The sequence below is a fragment of the Garra rufa genome, chromosome 6 (genome assembly GCF_049309525.1).
Source record: "Garra rufa chromosome 6, GarRuf1.0, whole genome shotgun sequence".
NCBI classification, from domain to species: domain Eukaryota; kingdom Metazoa; phylum Chordata; class Actinopteri; order Cypriniformes; family Cyprinidae; genus Garra; species Garra rufa.
In genome coordinates, this window is record NC_133366.1 from 13,785,664 (window position 1) to 13,799,521 (window position 13,858).

Genomic DNA, 13,858 nt, shown 5'->3' on the forward strand with positions numbered 1-13,858 from the left:
TCAACAGAAGAAACAAACATGTTTGGAACATGCTGTATTCTGGGTGAAATAGTCTACTGTTCCTTAAACTATTCCTGAAGCTTTACCACCTTGTTGATCACTACATACACTATATTGCCAAAAGTATAGGCACACCCCCTTCTAATGAACAGGTTTGACTACTTTAGTAATTTCCATGAGTACATATCTTTACGTTTAAACATATAACGATATTCTAGGGGATTGTGTGCTACTCACTTTACAGCAACAGTTTTGACAGGACCCACTTCAATTCTAACATGACGATGTCTTTGTGTATAAGGCAAGTTAAAAAAATGATTGATTCAGTCAGTGTGTGGAAGACTTGACTGGTCTGCAGAAATCAAAGTCCTAATCTCAGCTGAGCACCTCTGGTGTGACTTTAAATGCAGACTTGGAGCCAAAAACTCATCACCAAACACCAAAGACTTGTACATACAGTATATGGACAAAAGTATTAGGACGACAATTCTTTAGAACAGAAAAAGGCACTTTTAAAACTGTGGCAACAAAGATGAAAACAATTCATGTATTTATAAATTGCATTTCCATCCGTTTTGGAAGTGTCAAAAATGACTGTACCCATAGTTACAAGTCATTGGTGTTTGGTGATGAGTTTTTGGCTCAAAGTCACTCCAGAGGTGTTCAGCTGAGATTAGGACTTTAACAGGCTTTCTGCAGACCAGTCAAGTTCTTCCACACTGACTGAATCAATCTTTTCTTTTAGTTTGAACCTTGCCTTATACAGAGGAATTGTCATGTTAGAATAGAAAAGGGTCCTGTCAAAACTATTGCTATAAAAGTAGCACACAATCATCTAGAATACCATTATATGCCTAAACATTACTTTGTACCAACGGACATTATTAAATTAGTCAAACCTGTTCATTAGAAGGGGATGTCCCAATACTTTTGGCAATATAGTGCATCTTAAACCAGCCAAGGAGGTCAAGGCCAAAAAAGCAAAAGTGGTTCCAAAGTACACAAACAACCCAAACTCCAAACCACGAGGAGAAACTCTGTCAGTTGCATAAGATCATTTTTTTGTTTAAGAAATTAACTTTTATTCAGCAAAGATGCATTGAATGTTAATGCATTGGCGATGTTAAATATGGTTTCCATTTCATATAAATGCAGTTTTTCAATTAGTAAAAAGCTCTGGAATAAAATATACCACAGTTTCCACAAAAATTCTAAGTATCACAAACGTTTTCAACATTAATAGAGCTGGGTTTTGACACAAACTTTTGATTGACACAGTCTGATTTGATCCTGAGTAACAAGATTGCGATTCGATTTTCAATTTCGATTAGACTCAATTCAATATTAATTATTTTTGTGCATATATCGGCCAGTACTTGGCAACATTTTCCTAAAGGAAAGAAGAAAAAAAGACTCAACTAATGCTGAAAAATATATATGAGAGTCAGTTGGTACTACATTACTATAATATTAAAGATAATTGTATACAAACTGATTTGTATACAAACACTTAAATTACACTATTTTAATAATAAAGTTATATTTCTATTCCAATGCATTTTCTGAAATATATACATTCAAATTAAACATTGAAGAACATTAAATTATAATGAATATGTTATATGATGCATGTGTTTAGCAAAATGCTCCTCTCTAGAGTAAATTTTTCTAGCTAACTAGTTTATGACCACCGAATGTGTTTTTTTCTGAGGTAAATGTGTGTTAAGTGACATTGTTTACAAGCATACGTTGACATCTTTCCGCAGTTGAAACACTGAGTGATTACGTAAGACAGAACACATATTTTGGTAAGTTGTACTCTTTCTTTTAACATGCCTTCGGATGTTTATTCATTTTTATTTCGTGCTAAAACTGGCATTAAAGTGAAGATGATGATCAGTTCCGCTTCTCTTGAACTGATTCGCTACAGTGATCTGTCACTCCACATTAAACAGAGCCAAAACGATATTTATTGTTTGAGATTTGTATATCGAAAGTCTGAGATTTTTATATCAAAAGTAACAAAGCACAAAGCTTATTGCGATTTATTGGATGGGAGATATGCTACACTGTTCCGTTTATTAACCGAAACAGACCAGACTAATCGATTCTTGGGATTAAAGAATCAATATTGGTTCATAAAAATGAGAATCGATTAAAATCGAAGAACTCCATATTTTTTACCCAGTCCAAATGTTTCTTGAAGACTAAATAAGCACATTAGAATGATTTCTAAAGGATTATGTGGCACTGAAGACTAGAGTAAGTTTATTAAAACTGTAATAATATTTTACTGTATATTTGAGCAAATAACTGCAGCCTTGGAGAGCATGAGACTTTTCAAAAATATTTTAAAAACCTTACAGACCCCAAACTCTTGAATTGTAGTGTATGACACAAACACATCGCAGCTGTTGTCTAATATGGATGCTATAACAAAAGGTATGAAAAGAAGCTATGTAAGCTGCACTCACCATGTCCCTCTATGTCACGATATAGCTGTGGCCATGACTGCACTGACTGCAACAGAACACCACCAACCGCACAGCGATCTGAGAGAGAGAGAGAGAGAGAGAGACAGAGAATACACATTTATTAAACACACTCTGAGGGCCAATGTAACACCGGCGAGGAAATGCTTTAAGAGGCAAGAGCAGGGTGTTAAAGCCGGATCTGCAGAACAGACTGAGGTAATGGCTTGATTAATAATAGATGGCTGAAGCAGATTTTGATTGAATGACACTTGTTTGAGAAGCGTATCATTATAAAGAATTTTTCAAGCTTGTCAAACCCTCTCCCCACACTCACGCTATATGCTGTAATATACCGTAATGAAACCTGTGAAAGAAATAGCTCAACCAAATCATCATTTACGTCATTTAATACCTGTATGATTTCAATTTTTTCATTAAAATTTAGCCCTCAGCAGTAGCTCTGAAATGTCAAACTTTGGCGATCATGTAGAACTCCGGGTTTGATGTCAATGACAGCAAATACATTTGATTCTTGTGTTCTTTAAAAATGAGAAGGGAAGAATTGCATTTGAAAGTGGATACCAAGAATTTCTGTGAGTTACCTAAATTTTCACAGTCAAACCTAAATTTATTCAGACACCAACATTTCTCACATTATTCAGTTTATTCGCTACAGTTTAGAGAATGGTAATAAAATATGACAAGAACTCAAGAGTTAAACTGTGTCAGAACAAATTCATCTTGATAATGTCAGATAACTTTGATAGAAAGGTACATAAAAAATGGTCAGGTCAAAATGTCAAATCATAATGGTCTCATATTTGTTGAAATTTTTCTGGTAGTCAACTTAATAAAGAATTTTTGGGTGTAATATGTCACAGTTTACTTTATTTTGCTATCCTCACCTACACAAATGAACAAAAGTGTCCTGCACCCACTAGTGAAAAAAAAATATATATAAAAATTTATATCTGAAGTCTGAATTTTTATTTTTTAATTAATGCATTCATTAATTCATTATTCATTAAAAGAATGCATTAAATTAATCTAAAGTGACAACAAACATTTTTATAATGTTACAAAATATTTTTATTATTATTATTATTATTATTATTATTATTATTATTATTATTGCAAATAAATATTTAAGGAAACCTAAGGAAAAAAACTTGAAAATGTAGCTTTAATTACATTTTTTTTTTATATAAAAACATAAGACCATTATTTTAAATTGTAATAATATTTCACAATATTACTGTACTTTTGATCAAACAAATGCAGCCTTGGTAAGCAAAAGAAACTTTTTTTTATTAACATTAAAAAATGTTTTTGTTTTTTGTTTTTTACCAAAACCAAACTTTTGTATAGCAATTTATGACGTCAGAGGAGACAAAAAATAAGTATGAAATAAAGAAACGCATTTTAAAATATGAAATAAAGAAATGTATATAAAAATAAGTATAAAATAAAATAAGTACTAAATAAAATAACAGCAAAAATAAAAGCCAAACTTAAAAAAATAAAAGGTATAAGCAAAAGAAAATATGGAAAAAAAAAACATCAAAAAAAGTAAAAAAAAAAAATAGTATAAAATATCAAAAATACCATAAAATTCAATAAAAGCAAAGACAAAAGCTAAAATAAAATAAAAATAAAAACAAAAGCTAAAATAAAAGCTAAAATAAAAAGAGCAAAAATAAAAAACAAAATAAGAACTTTTGTATAGCAATTTATGACGTCAGAGGAGACAAAAAATAAATATGAAAGAAACACATTTTAAAATATGAAATAAAGAAATGTATATAACAATAAGTATAAAATAAAATAAGCAAGTACTAAATAAAATAACAGCAAAAATAAAAGCCAAACTTAAATAAAAAAATAAAAGGTATAAGCAAAAGAAAATATGAAAAAAACAGCAAAAAAAAAAAAGTTTAAAAAAAAAAGTATAAAATATCAAAAATACCATAAAATACAATAAAAGCAAAGACAAAAGCTAAAATAAAAGCTACAATAAAAAGAGCAAAAATAAAAACCAAAATAAAATAAGAACTTTTGTATAGCAATTTATGACGTCAGAGGAGACAAAAAATAAGTATGAAATAAAGAAACACATTTTAAAATATGAAATAAAGCAATGTATATAAAAAGTAGTATAAAATAAAATAAGCAAGTACTAAAAAGAACAGCAAAAATAAAAGCCAAACTTAAAAAAAAAAAAAGGTATAAGCAAAAGAAAATACATGAAAAAAAACAGCAAAAACAAAAGTATAAAATAAAAGCCAAAATGAAATAAAAATAAAGTAATATCAAAAAATACCATAAAATTCAATAAAAGCAAAGACAAAAGCTAAAAAAAACAAAAAACAAAAAAACAAAAGCTAAAATAAAAAGAGCAAAAATAAAAACCAAAATAAAATAAGAACTTTTGTATAGCAATTTACAACTTCTGAGAGACATCTCGGCCATCAGACACTGTATGCATCCACTGTATTAAAAAGAGCAGCATGAACATTCTTCAAAATGTTTTTTTGTTAGAAAAAATTTGGTGTACCAGCCTGATTTTGATGGCAAGCAAAGTTTGAAAAAAACACCACTCTAAAATAAGTCTCTGGAAAGAGCGCAAATACAGTAAAATAGCACTTTTCTTTCAAGCGTGATGAAATCAGCAAGCTTTTACTTGTCAGTTGAAGAGCAGATGAATGAACGAGAGCGAAAGAGAAAGTGTGATTCTGTGTGGGTGTCCCCAAAAATAATAAACTCATAGAAAAAGACGACATGAAGGAACTTTATCAAAGGCTCCAGACACTGATGCAAACACACGTCGCCCACAGTTTAAAACTGAGCTTCAAAGCCCACATTCAGACAAAAAGCAGACAATACAACGTCGTAAAGAAATGACGCATTGTTTTGTTTCAAAGTGACACTCTAAATCCCATCAGAAGCTTCCTCATCTAATGAGGTCACTTCCTACTCCAAACATGAGCTGATCTACAACCAGCTTCCTCTTTCCCTAAAGTCATTAAACGGGTCTTCCTGCATTTACACATCTGGCTTATTGTCATTGTCAAGTCCAGAGAAGATTAGCATTTTTTGCACTAGTTTTAACTGGATAGAACAGCAGCAAAAAGGAGTGGTTTGTTGAAGCACGTGCACAATTCACCAGGCCTTGTCTACCACAAATGTGGGTTTTTAATAAACGCGAGCATCAATATCAAGTAAAAAGGCATATAGTTGGGTCAGCAGAATATTATACCAAATCAAACAGGGAGAAACTGTGCATCGCCACATGAGAACCATTTCTCTGTTGTTTTTAACAGCGAAATTATTTCTCCTGATGTGACATCAATTGGCCATATCATCTGAGGAAGTCACATTCTGTACAAGCTCCACTGTGGTATTCAGCCGCTACCAGAGACCGAACGACTGCAGATTTCAGATTATTCTATGGTCACCGCACAGTGTGACTTGAATGTGTTTAGGACAGAGAGAGAGAGGTGAGAGACAGACGCTGACCTAATGTGACTGCAACAGCAGACTCTGTATATGAGATAAACAGCTACAGACTATTTTATATTTCTGCTACATATACAAACACAAACTATTTTATAGACAAAAAATAAATAAATTTATTTAAAAAAAAAGGAATAATTCTCTCAAAATAATACATTTGGTGGTTTACTCACCACCAAATAAAAATAAATAAATAAATAGAACATGCATAAAGTAAAATAAGTATAAGTATGAAATAAACTAATGCATAAAAAATAAATAAATAAAATATAGAAAATGCATAAATAGCTATACAATAAGTATAACAACAAAATGTATATAAAAGAAAAAGAACAAAAATAAAAATAAAAGCTAAAATAAAGTAAAAGCAAAAATAAAAGCCAAAATGAAATGAAAAATAAAATAAAGGCAAAAAAATAAAGTAAATAAAGGCAGAAATAAAAATACAATAAAAGCAAAAACAAAAACTAAAATAAAAAGCAAAAATAAAAGCTGACATAAAATGAAAATAAAAGCTAAAATAAAAATTTTAATAAAAGCAAAAATAAATTTAAAAATGCAATAAAATACAATGAAAGCAAAGATAAAAGCTAAAATAAAATACAATAAAAGCACAAATACAATAAGCTAAAATAAAAATTTAAATAAAAGCAAACATAATTTAAAAAATACAATAAAAGCAAAAATAAAATAAAAAATAAATACAAAAGCACAAATAAAATAAAAGCTAAAATAAAAACAAAAACAATACAAAAGCAAAAATAAAAACAAATAAATACATAAAAAAGGCTTAAATAAAAGCTAAAATAAAAGCAAAGATAAAAACTAAAATAAACTAAAATAAAAGCAGAATTTAAAAAAGCAAAAACATAAAAATAAAATAAAATCTAAAATAACAGCATATATAAAAACTACAATAAAATACAATAAAAGCAAAAATTTTAAAAAGCAAGAATATTTAATAAAATAAAAATCTAAAATAAAAGCAAAGACAAAACTAAAATTAAAAATTAAATGCAATAAAATAAAAGCAAAAATTTATTAAAAAAAATAAATAAATAAAAATAAAATAAGCAAAAATAAAATAAAATAAAATAAAATAAAATAAATCAAATCAAATCAAGTATATTTTCCTGCCTTTAACTCCTTAATGCTGCTCCAGCATCACTGCTTCCATGGTTTGGAAAACAGATGGAAACCATACAAAAAAAATTGATTAGGGTTATTTTAATTAAATCATTTTAATTGTCGGGACTTAACATGCTGACTGCTTGGTTTGCTTGAGGTTTTAAGACAAATAAAACCATTTACTTAAATTAAAAATAAACACACACACACAAAATAACCAGCTATCCATCATGATCAATCACAAGTATTTACAACTCAAACACACACACACACACACACACACACACACACACACACACACACACACACAATTATTTGTTAATTCTATGAGTTATTAACCCCAATTTTCATTACAGGGCAATTGTTCCTTTAAATCTGCTACGAAATCATAAATAACACTCATAACTTTTTAATAAACTCACAAAAGACTCAAATTTACGACTTTCCTCGCCCTCCCTTGTTCTCCGTCAATCACTTCAAGGTGATTGTTGGCTTCCCTCATTTAAGACCTAAAAACATCCTTCAGCTCACCCGTATCTCCGCCCAGGGTTATGTTATAGTCGATCTTTAAAACAGTTTTATAGTTATGTGCTAATTAAAGGCTTCCTCCATATCCTCATTGAGCCAGGTGACGGCAGACATGCACACGGAGGTGCTAACAAACGCATGACGTACATGAGATGTACCAAAACTGGGTGTCGTCATGAGTCTGTCAGATATCGTTGCCTAAAATTACAGGTTCTTTTGTGTGCAAACACACATACACCCAGCCTCCCATCAGCAGACGGTGACGCAAGCAGACACGGTACGACTTAACCTTTTGCTGTACGCCGCTTTCACAACAGCATTCCACACATGCTCTAACAAACCAGTTTATCTGTTCAGAGAGGACTGGTGCAGAAACCTATTCGCTGACCTGCTGCTGGAAAGCAATGATTCTCTCTCGGTCCAGCACTGTACAACAAAAATAAGCCTGCTCCGGCTCTCACAAAGGAAGAGGAACTTATTTAGGGCCAACAGGAGAGGGTTTGGAACAACATAAGAGGGATTAATGACAATTTTCAAGTTAAGATTGCTTTAAAAGGGATAGTTCACTCAGTTCATGTCAGCAATTACTTTTTCCAAACTTGATCTTGCATGAAACACAAAGGAAGTCACATATCATAATGTCCAAGCCTTTGACAGCATTCACACTAATTGTATAAAAACCAGTTTGGACAATTTGCTAAGTATGTAGTTTTGTGTTTGGTGCAATTAGGAAAAGTTTGGAACGACTTGACCGTGAGTAAATGAGGACAATTTACCATTATTGGTCAATTCCCAAATGGCCAAACAATAGGCTAATATACCGTCCAAACCAATTTATTGGCAATCACAACTAACAAGGAAATCAAAAAGCAAAGAGAGAGATTCAAATCATCATCACAATGCTAAAATAAAATAAAACAGACAAAGATAAAAATAATAATAATAATAATAATAATAATAATACAAAACAAAATTAAATTAAATTAAAATTAAAAACCCACAGTGTTTTATTGCCTACAGAACAAGACATAAAATCAAGAAGCAAAGAGAGAGATTCAGATAATCATCACAATGCTAAAATAAAATAAAACAGACAAAGATAAAAAAAAAAAATAATAATACAAAACAAAATAAAATAAATTAAAATTAAAAACCCACAGTGTTTTATTGCCTACAGAACAAGACATAAAATCAAGAAGCAAAGAGAGAGATTCAAATCATCATCACAATACTAAAACAAAATAGACAAAGAATAAAATAAAATAAATTAAAATTAAATAAAATCCAGGGTCTTTTCTTGCCTACAGACCAAGACAAAAACTCAAATGAAATCCCAGGTGTTTTCTTGCCTACAGACCTGAGATGCTGAGATGGACTCTACCATCCCTGCAACCCCATATAGAAAACTGGAATTAAAAAAAAAAAAAAGTAGAAAGTTTTAATGTACAAGATTTTCACCAGGGTTTCTCAAACACTTCTGAACCAATGACTGCTTTCATTAGCCCCAGATCACCATAGGTGTGCAATTACATTTGCATTCTACTTTAATTTTAGCAGCAATATTATTTTCTTTTCATCAGCCTGAAAAACAGCGCTCTACACAATAGCTACACACGCTGTCTGAATGTTCAAATGCCCGTTTCTACCAGGCGTGTGTCTGTTTCCTCTACAGCGCCTGAACATTTTCCAAACGCATTAGCCGTAAACTGTGCAGGCCTGGGCTGAACCCGGCGAACTTAAACAGTAGACAAATGTTCAGTGCCTCTATCCGTTCTCCTCCTCGCTCTCTCTAAATGCAGCGCTGCACTCTTGGCCGTGTATGTTCCTTTGTTCAGTGGAGTGTCTGTGTCTGTCTAGTGAAGTGAGCTCTCCTGATCTGAGACCACCGCTGGCATGGATCACACTCGCTCCTGTGTGTATGTGTGCGTCTGCAGTGGAAGGCTCTCCTGCTTGGCTACCAGAGTTGGCATGGCGTTCCCGCTCACTAAATGCAAGACTAAACTCCTGTTTCTGTGTGTGCGCTGTTGGCATGGTGCTGCAGGCTTCTACAGGCCGCCAAAGGCCTGGCGCCATGGTGACATGATGTCAGACGACCAGCTGGTGAGAAGGGTGATGTGCACTGGCACGTAAGTGTGTGCACGTGCATGCATGCATTCACACACAAGCGGAGAAAATGAGCATGCTCTCACACACACACACACACACACACACACACACACACACACACACACACACACACACACACAATACAATACTTCATGTGCGTAAATGTACCACTACACATTTTAAATATCCAACTCGCAGGTTGCCTGAACAACTTCCCAACTAGGTCTTTGGGAAGCCTTGTATAATTGGCTGTTTACATAAGACTTGCATTTAAATACACAAACACACAAACTAAAAGAAAAGATGTTTCAAGTAGCGTTTAAAAATCTATATCTATATATATCTATATATATATCTATATATATATATATCTATCTATATCTATATCTATATCTATATCTATATCTATATATATATATATATATATATATATATATATATATATATATATATATATATATATATATATCTATCTATCTATCTATCTATCTATCTATCTATCTATATATATATATATATATATATATATATATATATATATATATAAAATATAAAATTTTCTTGCCTACAGACTAAAATAAAACTAAATCATTAAAAATCCAGGGTGTAAAAAAAGGACTGTTACTTAAAAAAATAATAATAATAATAAATAATAAAGGGTGTTTTCTTGCCTACAGACCAAGATAATAAATAAATACATCCATCCATACATACATACATAAATCCAGGGTGTTTTCTAGCATTCAGAAAAAAATACATAAAAATAAAATAAAATTTAAAAATCCAGGGTGTAAAAATAAATAAATAATAATAAATAAATAAAATAAATAAAACAATAAAATGTTACTTTTCAAATAAAATCAAATATTTTCTTGCCTACAGACCAAGATTTTAAATAAATAAATCAATAAAACAAATCACAAATAAAATAAAATAATTTAAAAAAAAAACACTGAATTATTTTTTTTAATCCATTGTGTAAAAAATAAATAAAATAAAAATAAAAATAAATAAATAAATAAATAAAGATAATAAAAATTGTTGCCAAAATCAAATCAAATCAAATAACCCAGTGTGTTTTCTTGCCTACAGACAAAAAATAAATAAATTAAATTAAAATTAAAATTTAATTGAATTAAACAAAACAATCCAGGGTGTTTACTATCATACAGACCAACATAAAATAAAGTAAAATAAAATAAAATTCCAGTGTGGAAAAAACAAACCAACATAAAAAAAATAATTGTTACTTAAAATAAAAGAAACATTACCAAATCATTACCAAATATTAGGGTTGTGTATCGAGAACCGGTTCCATTTTAGAACCGGTTCCAAATTTCCATTAACCGGGTATTCGATAAGACACGCGCATTTCGATTCCGCTTAACGATTCCCGTGTTCGCATTTTAATGTGATTTTCAAACGATTTAAGTGGAGGAAAGAAAAGAACTTGCGCATTGTTTGCGTGCAGCGCACACATCTGAAACGCGAGCACGGAGAACAGCGGTCCTGATGCGGGCTCCCGACCTGTGTCCGTTCTCGAAACAGTTCCGTGCATTTCCACTGCAGAAAAGGTTGTGCCGGCCCGGAACTGACTTCTCTTTCACATTTATTGACCTGTATGAACGAAATACGTCAGCATATCCTCAAACACAGCGTTTTTTTTTTTTTGTCTTGAGTGAACGTAAACAGATAAGAAAGAAAACGCATGTGTAACAGTATTCTTAGGTCTGTGTTCGGTGTTAAAGAGACAGCCATCTAATAAACGTGCCGCCTGTCATAAATGTTAATCAAAGAACAAAAGAAAATCATTAACTGACTGAATATCTTTTATAAATTTAATGAGGACTAATCAATATTTTATTTATGAAAAGCAAACTATGCAGTGTTTTTAAACTTTTGATTTCAATTTCTGTACCTGACATTTGTTCAGTTTTATTTATTTATGCTATTGCTAATTGATTTGCTCCTATTTTATTACTTGTCTTTAACAATTTAATGTTTGAAATTTATATTAGACTAGTTGTTTGTTTTCTGTGGTATTTTTTTGGTAAAACCATAGGCAAAAGACAGAATAAATATGTTTGACTAAAACTTTTTAATGGATTTTTTTTTTATCATATTGGAATCGTAATTAGGAATCGATAAAAATCGGAATCGATAAGCAGAATCGGAACCGGAATCAGAATCGATAAGATTCAAACGATACCCAACCCTACCAAATATATATAAAATAACATAAAATAAAATAAAATAAAAGAGGTGAATAAAAGAAACATTACCAAAATAAAAGAAAAATCTATTTGATCCCAAGGCCACATTTCTTATTTTTATTTAGCTGAACATAAATAACTTAAAAAAGAAATCAAAATTTGAAAAAAAAAAAAAAAAAATAATAATAATAATAATAATAATAATAATAATAATAATAATATATATATATATATATATATATATATATATATATATAATAATAAACTATAGACAACAAAACAGCTAAATTACTAAAACTGGAATAAAGCAAAAACTGAAAAAATTAAAATAGTTAAAAATATAAATAAAAACTATAGTAATCGCAATGATACTAAACTATCAGTCACTGATACTATTACTTGTTTTATGCCATGTATCTAGCATCTAGAGGTATTTTTATAGCAAGAACAATAAAAATAAATCTGTGAAATAAATAAGTAATTGATTTTTAATGAAGCTACATGAGACTAAATATATAATAAATCATTTACAGAGAAAGATAAATTTTCTAGATTTTCTGCTGTTGAAACTTCTATAAACATCCGTTACAGAGCTTTCTGAGGGAAAAAAGCTGTCTTCCACAGAAGAAAAAGTCTTTCCGGTTTGGAACAACATCTGATCAACATCTTGACCCGTACCAAACTGATACTATGGATAGTATGAACTACTTCACATGAACTACCGAAAACACTCCTGCAATTTTGCAATTCTGTTTCATATAGATCCAGACTTTCAGAACACGCACAAAAACACAGACAGACGTCCAACAAAATGACACTGTTAAATTCGGGTCCATTTAGCAGGTTGGCACACAAACCCCCCACACACACTTCTGAACTGGCACACAGATGCTCTGGCCCAAGCTGCTCTTGGCTTGGTGGGTGCAAGCTGGCACAGCTGGACCTCTCCACATCCCACAGAGGCTGAAACTGTGAACACACACACACACCATAAATGACACAGCTTTAGGTCAGCAGTGCTCCCCACCGGTATCATATCCTTACAACAGGACTGAAAAAAGAGAGATCAGTGTTGTTAGCACATGAGATTATTTCTAAAGATGAAAATGAGTAGGCAAAAAGGCAAAAGCCAACGAAAAACCTTTTTAGCACCTTTCCTTGGTAGACTCAAGCGCAGCCAATACAGCGAGTATAGCGCCAGAGCCGAGATGCAACTGATGGCACACTGTATTTACAGCGACACTGCAAGTAAGGAACAACTGACGACAGACCACTGAATTACTGAAAATATCAACAGACTGGAAAAAATTCTACCATTTCCACACCTCAAGACATTGTTCACAATCATCAGGTTTTTCATCCCAAGTGTCCTTTGCTAATTCCAAAACATCATTTTAAAGCTCAAAACAGAGGCTTGAGCCATTTATATGTAAACTAAGGTGGTCATTAAAGAAAAAGAAAGCAAGATTAAAGGGATATTTCACTCAAAAATGAAAAATCACCCCATGATCGAGCCAACCTAGGTGTATGTGACTTTCATCTTTCAGATTAATACAACTGGAGTTAAATTAAAAAATGGCCTGGCTCTTTCAAGCTTTATAATGGCAGTGAATGGCTGCTGAGATTTTTAAGTCAAATAAAGTGCATCCACCCATCATAAAAAGTACTCCACATGGATCCAGGGGGTTAATACAGGCCTTCTAAAGCAAATCAATGCGTTTGTGTAAGAAAAATATTTCTGTGTGTGACCCTGGACCACAAAACCAATCTTAAGTAGCACGGGTATATTTGTAGCAATAGCCAAAAATTCAGTGTATGGGTCAAAATGATCACTTTATCTTTAATGCCAAAAATCATTAGGATATTATGTTCATGTTCAATGAAGATATTTAGTAA

The 13,858-nt window shown here is 31.4% G+C and overlaps 1 protein-coding gene across 1 annotated transcript in view; it reads right to left on the reverse strand.

Annotated features, from left to right (window-relative positions):
- The window catches only part of LOC141336839 (B-cell CLL/lymphoma 9 protein-like), a 59,516-nt gene that overhangs the window by 29,508 nt on the left and 16,150 nt on the right, over positions 1–13,858 (reverse strand). Inside the window, exon 3 of the mRNA XM_073842568.1 lies at positions 2,475–2,552. The gene's annotated coding sequence lies outside the window, so the exon portion shown is untranslated. The remainder of the gene's footprint in view (positions 1–2,474; positions 2,553–13,858) is intronic.